Source organism: Eleutherodactylus coqui, chromosome 2 (genome assembly GCF_035609145.1).
Source record: "Eleutherodactylus coqui strain aEleCoq1 chromosome 2, aEleCoq1.hap1, whole genome shotgun sequence".
Lineage (NCBI taxonomy): Eukaryota > Metazoa > Chordata > Amphibia > Anura > Eleutherodactylidae > Eleutherodactylus > Eleutherodactylus coqui.
This window is the reverse complement of record NC_089838.1, coordinates 287,652,336-287,664,487: the sequence shown is the minus strand read 5'-3', so window position 1 is coordinate 287,664,487 and position 12,152 is coordinate 287,652,336.

Sequence of the window (12,152 nt, the reverse complement as noted above, 5' to 3'; positions counted from 1 at the left end):
TAGGTTTGCGTGATCTGGGAACCGTCCAAAGGCTGGATATCTCAGTTGTGAGAGCTACTGACTGGAGTGCAGGAGGTCCCCGGTTCGATTCCTGACAGAAGCAGAGATCGCGCAGGTGTGTAGCTGCTCCACTCACTTCAATGATAGCGCTGTAGATTGTTGAAGAACTTGAAGTCAGTCACTTCCAGTGCTGTCATTGAAATGAATGCAGCGGCGGGGCACCTGCACCACTTTCACTCAGCGACCGACTGGAGCCCTGTTCACGGGATTAGTGCAGGTCCCAGCAATCAAACCCCTACCAATCATAAAGTTATCCCCTAATCCTGCAGGCAGGGCATGTTTATTTGTAGGCACCAATTGAAATGGCTAATTAATTCTAGATGTGTTTAGTTCCAGCGCAATTACGCAGTGTTTCACGCATCTTCTTGAATATTCTGCATGCATTTGCGTACCCCACTAACTTCTATGGTGCGCAAATATACAGGAAAATATAGCATGTTTTTTTTCATTTCTTTCCGCGGCCGACATGCGATAGCTAAATACGTACATGTGAACAAACCCATTAAAAACAAATACGTGCAAATATGTCCTCGTGAAGTCGGATATTTTATGTGCATCAGTATGACACCAGGGCAAAGAGACCAGGTCAGACTAGGAACTTATCTTCCCATGCTCTATTACCCTATATTGGTGTACAAGTGCTGGAATGCCTTCTTTTGCACCTAGTTGACTGTAGGAAGACTCGGGGTCCACATCTAATGCTACAACCATCTATTACAATCATGCACTAGTGAAGTGTCCTCCGAGCATACCTGTCTTCCCAAGACGTCTCCCACCCAATTATATACATCCTGAAATAATAATTCCTTTGCTGTAAATGTGTTTGTAATTGAGATGTTCCGGTCTTCATGTGATACTAAAGATTTGATTATATGTGTGGCTTCTATAAATGATCGCAGCAGACGCACCCAAACAATGCAGGTTGGGGCAAGTTGGCATTAGCTAATGAGTGTGTCAAGATTACCATGGAAAAAAGGGAAAAAACAAAAGATTAACATTACACTCTACTCTATATGACTATTCTATATCTACAGTATACTTCGGATATCAGTGGATACAATGTATATGTCAAAGCATAGATGATAGGAATGTCAAGCGATGGCTGAAATATTCAGTGTATAGCATCTCTAAGGAGGGGGCATATTTCCCGAGTATGTTGGTTAATGCAGTATATGACTATAATTTTGCAGACATTCTATAGTTACTTATAATTGGCTATCACTAATTTACACTTGTCCCAAAAAATGTCTTCTTGATTCTCAGGTCTATTGCTGAGAAGGAAAAATACTTAAAGGGGTTGTCCCGCGAAAGCAAGTGGGTCTATACACTTCTGTATGGCCATATTAATGCACTTTGTAATGTACATTGTGCATTAATTATGAGCCATACAAAAGTTATCAGAAGTTATTCACTTACCTGTTCCGTTGCTGGCGTCCTCGTCTCCATGGTGCCGTCTAATTTTCAGCGTCTAATCGCCGGATTAGACGCGCTTGCGCAGTCCGGTCTTCTTCTCTTCTGAATGGGGCCGCTCGTGCCGGAGAGCGGCTCCGTGTAGCTCCGCCCCGTCACGTGCCGATTCCAGCCAATCAGGAGGCTGGAATCGGCAATGGACCGCACAGAAGCCCTGTGGTCCACCGAGGGAGAAGATCCCGGCGGCCATCTTCACCAGGTAAGTAAGAAGTCACCGGAGCGCGGGGATTCAGGTAAGCACTGTCCGGTTTTCTTTTTTAACCAGTGCATCGGGTTTGTCTCGCGCCGAACGGGGGGGCTGTTGGAAAAAAATAAACCCGTTTCGGCGCGGGACAACCCCTTTAATAAAACGTAAACTTTATTCATGAAAATAAATAATCCTTCAAAACTCAGTGTCATTATTCAATAGCCACTCTGCATATATATCTAATATTACACTGCCGCCCACTCATAATTGCTGGGAGACGAAGGGTTGCTGTGACCAGGTCTGCCATAGCCTATGATCACTATTCTTAGTGATGATACATTGCAGTATGAAAGTACATCCTACTAGTACAAGTAAGAGATTGCTGGCTTTGTGGCTTTTTTTGCAGCAATTATTGCAAAATAGTGTCAAATGTTTCCATGTCTTTACAAAGTTGCTGTTTTTGTAGCAGCTTTACAAAATATTAGTGTATTTTACCAGAAATTTTGCATTCATCACTTTTTCTGCAGTAATATAAAACTCCACACCTACGGTTTATCATTAAACCCTCAGTGACCACTCATACATGTTTTCACATCCTGGGTGTCTGAGATTTAATCCCCAGGGCCATAAAAACACGCCCACCCTGTAGAGTAAAGCCCCGGGGTCTGTGCGGGAGACAGCTCTGGTATTATTGTACCTTAGCGCAGGTCAGTGCCAGGAAGACGGGGACACAGACTCCGGGGCTGGGGGTGTCACACAGTCTCCGCAGCTTGCGATTTATTGCCAATCGGAAGCTAGAGGCTTCTCAGGGGGCGTTAACTCCTGCTAACCCAGATCACCCCCTAGCTTTCGGTAGGTTAAGATACAATAATACAGACAGCTCCCTGCTATCAGCTGCCAGAGGTAGCCAAGAGCCTAGAGTTGTCACGGCGGCCGCGGTGAGTGACCCCCAGTCACATGATCACCGTTATCCAATGGATAACGACAATCGCAGAAAAGTTCAATTAAAAAGTTTCATTTTCCCCTTGTGGATCGGATCGTAAAATGTTGAGCACACGCGCAGAAGGCTGGGGAGCCCAGGAGATTTAACATTTTCCTGCTTCTGGCTAGCATGAGTAGCTGAGAGCAGGGAGATATCACCTGGGGGCCGCGGTATGTGGTCCCCGGTCACATGATCACCGTTGTCCAATAACGGCAATCATGTAAAGTAAAAAAAAGTGTAAAAAAAAGTCCAAAAAGTTTAAGTTTCATCTCCCCTCATGGATATAATCCATGAGGGGAGATGAAATTGCGTACCTAAGGCCCCTACATTGATCCGTGGACCTTACGCCAGCTTCTGCGCATGCACCCGTCGGCAAAATGGCGGATACATACACATAAGCCAATGATTGCTAGGGTAATTTAAAATCTCCCTGCTCCTGGCTACCAAACTTAGCCAAGAGCTTGGAGATTTCACGGGGGGCCGCGGCATGTGGTCTTTGGTCACCTGATTGCCATTATCCAATGGATGATGGTGATCATGTAAAAGTAAAAAAAATTTAAAGTTTTACCTCCCGTCACAGATCCGAACCATGAGGGAAGGTGAAACTACTTACCTAAGGCCTCCAGTGATGTCCCTGACGAGATCTTTATCCGCAGACCTTTCTCCAGCTTCGGCCCATGCGCCCGTTGGCAAAATGGCAGACGCAAGCGCAGAAGCTGGGGAGGGCCCGGGAAATTTAAAATCTTCTTGCTACTAAAGATCATATATACCAACAGCCCATACGTAACTACATTGTGTACGGGCTGCGGATACCCGCGTCATCGCTAAACAATGGTGCAGGAAATACAAACAAAAGAGGTGTACTGTGCATGACCGTCTGTGTGAGTACGAAGTTATGTGCAGTACATTACGCAGTCATACGCAATTATGCAGCTACACAATACACATCATATTCACTCACACAGAAGACACTGACAACACATAAGCACAGGATATACATAGATCATTCAGAAACATCTAGAAGGTTCTGCACCTCAACTTCTGTACACTACAACTCCCCCTTACTTAAGAATAAGCCGACCCTGGTGACTCCTAACACAGAGTATTCATTCCGGAGTGGGAATTCCTCAGTATTCTACCTATTAACATTTTAAGACATTTACACAATCACGGAGTGTGCAAGGCAAAACCTGTAAACTCAAACTCCCCCTTTTCATTGTTACTCAGAGCTTAACTCATCTAGGTGTACTCAGAGTACATGCAGTACTATATGCAGTGTAATACATGACAGCGTGTATGAAAGTATTGGTATGGCCATACAGCTTTGAGAAAAGTGTTGCTAGGCTGGAGAGAATCCAGAATGCACTAACATGAGCTATGGGCACTTACATAATTCTTCAGCCCAAAGACAAAAGAAAGGACTACATACAAAATAGAGAAAGGGTGATTGGTAGGAAAAATGAAGGGTAAGTGGAATGACCATCACTTCCCAGAGATCTCGTGTAGGGTGGTAACCTAAAGTCTACACCCCCAGCCGAGCTGACTAAGGGCTCCTGCCTACGGGCGTAGCGATATCCCGCAGCAGATCTCCACCGTGAGAGCCGCCGCTGGGGTGCAGGGGAGAGTTGACAGCTCTTCGCGCTGAGCCTATCTGACAGATAGGCTCACTGTGGAGAATCGCGGCAAATCGCAGCATGCTGCAATTTAAATCCTGCGAGTGGATTATCGCCGTGTGAAATGCAGTGAAAAATCGCCCGTGGACAGGCAGCCTAAAGAGAAAAATGATAACAAGGCTGCGTTCCCTGAAACAGGTAAGAACTGCAGACTGACACTGGAGCTTTTTGGTGATTAGTAGGGTAGCATCTACACTGAATGTCTCATTCAAAAACCATACATACCTTATGCAAGCATACACGCTTCCTCAATGCAAAAATTTACTTTATACTCTTCCTCTGGCACAATATCTTAAACATTTAACGTAACTTTAAACTTTAGTATGCAATATAAAATTATGCATATTAACGTTATTATACTCATGCAAATAAAATAAACTTTGAAGTTCTTCAAGGCAATAACGGGCAGAACAAAGTCCAGAAATACGCAAAAAGTCTCACAACAATGGGATTCTCTTTTCAAATAAATAGAACAAAATAGAGTTCTAGCAGTTAAAGGCTCTCTATAAGGCCTCGGTCACACGGGCGATTTTCCGTGCGATCTGCTCATGCGATGTGCGATTTTATAAAACCATTGCTTTGTAATGGTATCGGACACATGAGCGCTTTTTATGCGCTCGTCCGATAAATTATAGAACAGAAATCGCAGATCGCACCTATCTGCGATCTGCGATTCCTGTTCTCTTCTCTATATGCGCTCAATGGGGCCGGCGGCAGCAGCGCCGACCCCATTGAGAACATATACTAGACAAATCATTTTCCTCTGCCACAGCTGTAACAGCTGTGGCAGAGAAAAACGATGTTTGCCCATTGAATTCAATGGAGCCGGCAATACAGCTGGCTTCATTGAAAGCAATGGGCTGCCGGCGATCACACGATGAATTTTCGGGAAGGGCTTAAAAATATAAGCCCTTCCCTGAAATTCATCCAGAAATGTGTAAAAAGTAAAAAAATATATATACTCACCTTGTCCCGGCAGACGGAGTTCAGCCGCGGCCGGCCGGCAGTTCTGCTGAACTGCTGTGAGTAGTATTCAGCAGCCGGGGATTTAAAATCCCCGCCTGCTGAATGAGCTGCCTCTGATTGGTCACAGCCCTCACCAATCAGAGGCAGCTCTCACTCACCCATTCATGAATTCATGAATGGGTGAGTGATTGCTGCCTCTGATTGGCTCAGCGCAGGGACCAATCAGGGGCAGCTCTCAGCTATTGAAATACCTCTTTTCAAGTCAGAAAGAATTTCACCGTTGACCAGTGTAATTAATGTTAAATTTGCACGTCTCCTAAATGGTTAAAAAAAAAAAAAAAACTAAAGTTTTTCCAATGTGCTTCCATAATAAACAGATGGAAATATATATCTTATCAAAAATGTGTTCAGTATGTTTGCACATAGTTGACATATTGCAGCTGGAAATGTAAAAAAATGATAATTTTCTCAATATTTTCCTAATTTTGGTGTTTTTAATAAATATACACAAAATCTATGGGTCTATTTTTGCCACCTAAATAAAGTACAATATGTGGCGAAAAACAAATGTCAGAATTACTTGGATATGCAAAACCTTTACGGAGTTATTCTGTTAGGCCTCTTTCAGACAAGCACTGCTTTAGCTCTTGAGAGGCACATGAAAAGAACACTTCTATAGGAACCATTAGGTTCCTATAGAAGCATTCACATAAGCGCTTGTTACACGTGCTGAATTAGCGCATCTAACAAAGATAGGACATGCAAGTGCAAACTCACATGTCGGTTCCGAGGTGCGTGCAGAGATAGGACCTGTCCTTTCTGTGCTGCGTGCTTTCCATAAGCTCGCACCACAGATCATGTGAACGGGCTACTTCAAGTAGTGTGAAGTAGCCGGTTCACAGGATCTTTTCGACACTGTAGCAGCGCTCTTTTCTTGCTACCAACAGAATGAAAACAGCGCTTGTCTGAATGAGGCCTTAAAGTGACACATGTCAGATTTCTAATATTTGGCCTGGTCATTAAGGCGCAAACAGGCTTAGTCACTAGGGGGTTAAACAGCAAAAAAAAAAAAAAACGCCAAGTCACTAACAGCCTAAACAAATAGTTCCAAGTGGACTGAATTCTGTCTTTCTTGATATCTATTACTTTAGAATAGCAGCTGCGGCCTGAAACCTGTTTTGCTGGGTTGTGTATACTGCCCTTCCACCTCACCGCTTCTGTAATCCTGTTACCTCCAGGTAAACCGCTCCCATGTGGGCTCTTGTACAAATGACACTGGGGCGCAATTAGAAAACCTTTGTTATTGGTTAAAATTATTAGCTGTGCACCACTGAATATGGAACAAGTGATGCAGTCGAAGTTACAGTAAGTCTGCGTACACTCAGGTTGAAATCATTAACCCCCGTAAGGACGCCGCCCTTTTTTTCATTTTCAGTTTTTCCTCTGCACTTTCAAAAACTCATAACTTTTTTATTCATCCATGAAAGTAGATGTATGAGGGCTTGTTTTTTGCGGGACGAGTTGTATTTTTCAATGGTATTATCTAATGTACCATATAATGTACTGCAAAACTTTTAAAAATTTATGAGTGGAGTGAAATTTTTAAAAAACTGAAATTCTGCCATCTTTGGGGGGGGGGTCTTGTTTCTACGGTGTACACACTGCAACAAAAATGAAATGATAACTATTCTGTAGGTCTGTACAAGTACTACGATACCAAATTTATATAGTTTTTTTTTGCTGCACTACTTTTAAAAAATAAAATATCTTTGGAAAAACATAAAATTGTTTTCTGACAGCCATAACGTTTTCATTTTTCCTTCAACATAGTTGTGTGAGGACTTGTTTATTGCAGGGCGTCCTGTAGTTTCTATCGGTACCATATTGGAGTACTTACCATGTTTTGATCACTTTTTATTGCATTTGATCTTGAAGACAGGATGACAAAAATAGTGCAATTCTAGCATTGTGCATTTTTTTCCCCAGCAACGTTCACCATGTGGGATAGATAATGCGTTACTTTGATAGATCAGACTTCTACGGACGCAGTGATACCAAATATGTTTTATTTGATGTTTTGATTTTTTTATATTACAAGCATAAAATTGGGAAAAGTTTTTTAAAAACTTTGAATAGCTTTTATTTTTTCCAATAATTAATAAAACTTTTAAAACTTCAACTTAAAGGGGTTGTCCCGCGCCGAAACTGGTTTTTTTTTTTTCAACCCCCCCCCCCCCCCCGTTCGGCGTGAGACAACCCCGATGCAGGGACGTAAAGAAGGCTTACCGGAGCGCTTACCTTAATCCCCGCGCTCCGGTGACTTCAATACTTACCGGTGAAGATGGCCGCCGGAATCCTCTTCCTCCGTGGACCGCAGCTCTTCTGTGCGGTCCATTGCCGATTCCAGCCTCCTGATTGGCTGGAATCGGCACGTGACGGGGCGGAGCTACACGGAGCCGGCATTCTGCACGAGCGGCTCCATAGAAGACTGCAGAAGACCCGGACTGCGCAAGCGCGGCTAATTTGGCCATCGGAGGGCGAAAATTAGTCGGCTCCATGGGAACGAGGAGCAGGTAAGTAAAAAACTTTTTATAACTTCTGTATGGCTCATAATTAATGCACAATGTATATTACAAAGTGCATTATTATGGCCATACAGAAGTGTATAGACCCACTTGCTGCCGCGGGACAACCCCTTTAATAATAATCTTTATTTGTATAGCGCCAACTTATTCCGCGCTTTCAAGCATGGGATGAATGCAAACAATACAACAATTACAATGTGAGGTACAATCAGTTTGAAACAAATGGGGTGGGGATGGTACAGGGGATACAAGAAAGGGGGGGGGAGCGAGGCATGGGGAACACAGGCAGTAGGGGATTTCATGTGAAAATCAGTTATTAGAAAGCAAACAGGGTGGGGGCAGTAAGGAGGTGCAGGGGTAGAGGTCGTATGCAATAAGCAGGGTGGAAGGTGTGGGGAGCCATAAGGAGGGGCGGGGGACTAGGTCATGGGATTTGGTATGCTTCCCTGAAGAGGTACGTTTTTAAGGCACGTCTAAAATTTCATGCATCGGGAATTCTCCAGATGCCTTGGGGTAGAGCGTTCCAGAGGATGTGTGCTGCTCTGGTGAAGTCCTGGAGGCGAGCATGTGAGGTCCGTATTAGAGGGGTGTTTAGTCTGAGTGTGTTAGCAGATTGGAGTGAGCGGGCTTGGTGGTGTACGGACAGGAGGGAGGTGATTATGGTGGTGCGATGCCATGCAGAGCTTTGTGGGTGAGGTTGAGAAGTTTAAATTTAGTTCTGCAGTGGAAGGGCAGCCAATGCAGTGACTGGCATAATGCAGAGGCGTCTAACGGCTGGATAGAAAAATGAGCCTAGCTGCCGCATTTAGTATAAATTGGAGTGGAGCGAGTCTGGTGCGGGGGAGGCCGATGAGTAGCAAGTTGCAGTAGTCAAGTCGGGAGTGGATGAGGGCAACCATGAGTGTCTTTAGCGTGTCCGTGGTGAGGAACAGCCATATTTTAGCAATATTTCTGAGGTGCATGTGGCATGTTTGGGCCAGAGAATGGATGTGGGAGGTAAAGGAGAGGTCAGAGACCAGTGTGACCGCAAGGCAACGGGCATGTTGTCTGTCAGTTATGATGGTGCCAGACACTGGAATGGAGATGTTGAGGGGAGGTCGGTTGGAAGGCAGAAAGTCAAGGAGGTACGTTTCAGAAAAAGGCAGGACAGCGGACAGACAGTCAGTGATATTTCGGAGGAATGGTTTAGAGATCTCACGAGAAGAGGTGTATAGTTGGGTGTCGTCAGTGTAGAGAAGGTGTTGGAGGCCGAATTTGTGGATGGTTTGTCCAATTGGGGCTGTATAGATAGAGAAGAGAAGGGGACCAAGGACCAAGCCCTGGGGGACCATGACAGCGAGAGGAAGTGGAAAGGAGATAGAGCCAGCAAAGGAGACACTGAAAGAGTGGTCAGAGAGGTAGGAGGAGAACTAGGAGAGAGTAGTATCCTTTAGACCAATAGAGCAGAGCATAGTGAGAACGAGGTCATGGTCGACAGTGTCAAATGCAGCAGACAGGTCAAGGAGGATTAGTAGGGAGTAGTAGGTAAGCGTTAAAAGCCGGGAGGCAGATGAGGAGCTGGGGTCGTTAGTAGGGATGTTGAAATCGCCAAGGATGAGGGTTGGGATTTTACAGAATAGCAAGTGGGGGAGCCAGGCGGCGAGGTGGTCTAGGAACAGGCAGGTGGGACCAGGGGGCCGGTAAATAACTGTGACACGCAGGGGCAGTGGGTGGAAGAGTCACAGGGTGTGGACCTCGAATGACTGGAAGGTAAATGAGGGAGCTGAGGGAATGACCTGGAAGGTACAGTTAGACGAGAGGATCACGCCTACTCCTCCGCCACGCCTGTCGTCCGATCTGGGGGTGTGGGAGAACTGCAGGCCGTCATAGGACAATGCAGCGGGGGAGGTAGAATCGGACCACTGTATCCAGGTTTCGGTGAGGACGAGCAGGTTAAAGTGTTTGGTGGTGAAGAGGTCATGGAATTGGGAGTTTGGTGTATGCGGATTGGGAGTTCCATAGGGCGCCTTTGAATGGGACGGGGGGGGGGGGGCATTTTGGTAGAGAGAAGTACGGGGTAGGCCTGGGTTGGGGGATATGTCCCCTGCGGCTAGGAGTAGCAGTGTAGCGAGGGTGAGCATGTGGTTAGGGGATTTGTGCGGGTGACTGAGGTGTTTCTTGGCAGAATGGAGGGGATTGGGGGTGTGTAAGGAAGTTGAAAAGTGTATGGGAGTCATGCATGGGTGAGGAGAGGAGGGAGGGGCTGATGTGGATGGAGTGTGTTGGGGCTGGGCGTTGGAAGAAAGTGTTAAGGCTTGAAAGGAGGATAGTGATGGAGATCAGTGCAAGGAGAGTATTTTCCTCCAGACTTTGGACAGTTGTGGATTTTACCCATCTCCTGCTGTTAAACGGCATCATTCAATAGATAAGACACTTGTTTCTGGACATGTCAGGCGACGGAGCTTCATGCGAGGCAATGAACAAGATGGGGGGGGGGGGGTGAAGAGGTTTATTACCCTCTTAAATAAACTAAATGTGCCCAGCAACACTAAGATGAGACAGAGGGAGAAAGCTATTTGGGGGAGGTGGTGGGGAAAAATACATATGGTATCAAATAGAGTCAATTCAGTTTATATGAAGCAATGGGACATACTATTGCAACACAGATTATGACATAAATTAAAGATTTCACAGCAGATTCAGTAGAAGGAAGGCGGAGCAATCAAATTCAGATGGAGTGAAGCAAAGGATGAGTGGGACATACCATTGCACATTATACCATGATCGAGCCACGCCAGAGGCAATCAGCCATGGCAGGGCAGGGGGCCTTCAGAAGGCCCCAGGCTGCCATGGCAAACAAATGACACCCCGCAATCTCATCACATGTTGTCCGTTTGGGACCCCGCAAAAGTGATTGTGGCTGTTGCCAATGAGTGTGAGCTGTAAGAACCCACATTGTATGGAGCGAGATTGGCTCTCAATCCTACTCCATGCAACAATCTCTAGTTTTACCATGTCGTTTGGGATATGTACTTTGTGCCGGTACATGATAGAAGCAACTTTTAAAACAATTGCTTGTAAATCAGTTCATTTATAATTTAATATATCAAAACTCCAGTGAGTCCAAGGTTTACATATGACAAGTTGACTTTCGCTCGAACCGTCTCCTGCTGCTCCATCCCTGGCTGGCTCCCCGACACTGTTCTGAAGCACTTTCTCCTGGCCAGGGATTTAAGAGCGCTCAGCCATTAATTGAATGACAGCTGAGTGCTACCTGTGATTCGTCACAGCAATCAGCCAAACAGAGGTAGCACTCATCCATTTATTGAATTCAATAAATGGCTGAGCACTACCTGCGATTGGCTGAGCACTGTGACCAATCACAGGCAGCGATCAGCTGTCATTGAATGGCTGAGCACTGTCTCTGATTGGTCACAACGTTCAGCCAATCAGAGGCAGTGCTTTCTGGAGGCGGGGATTTTTCAATCCCCGGCCACCAGAATACAAATGAAGACTGCTGGAGATGGGAAGAAGAGCCGGACAGCACTTCTAGATGGCGGCAGCAGCGCTGGCCCCATTGAAAGCAATGGGATGACAGCTGTGACAAGAGATTCTTTTTAGTCTCCCCTGCAAACCCCTCATCACTGAACACTGTAACAGTGCTGTCACAGTGTTCAGTGATGAAGGGACTCCCTGCGGGGATTAACGGAACTCACCGGGAGTCCCCTTATCCCCTGTCACCTCTGTCTTTTACGCGCAGCACGGACCTTACCGGCGCTCCTTCAAGCTATGCATGTCCTATCTTTTTTAGGTGCGAGTATTTTGCGAGCACTTGATAGGAAACCATTGGTTCTAATAGACGCAATTTTTTTGCATACATAAAATCGCTCGTCTGACCGCGGTCTAAGGGGGAAATGCAGGACACTGCATTCCTATAACTTGAGTTATAGCCCCAACATCAGCTATGGGTTATACCTCTGCAGTGTGTCCGCTCTTTCTTTACCCCTAGAGAACAATGATCTCCACAATTAGCCGTCTACTTACATCCGCCACTGTACAATGACCAGCTGAACGCCAGCACACAATGCCAGGTCAGAAGCAAAGAAATCTTAATCAATCCAGAAAGTGTCTTAATTAATTACACTCGGCTCATTCACTGCATGCTTGGAATGTGGAAGTGAGCCAGGCCTTGAAATATAGATCTAAGGACTGGAATCTGATCTCTGCATGACAAATCCAAAGCACTACTG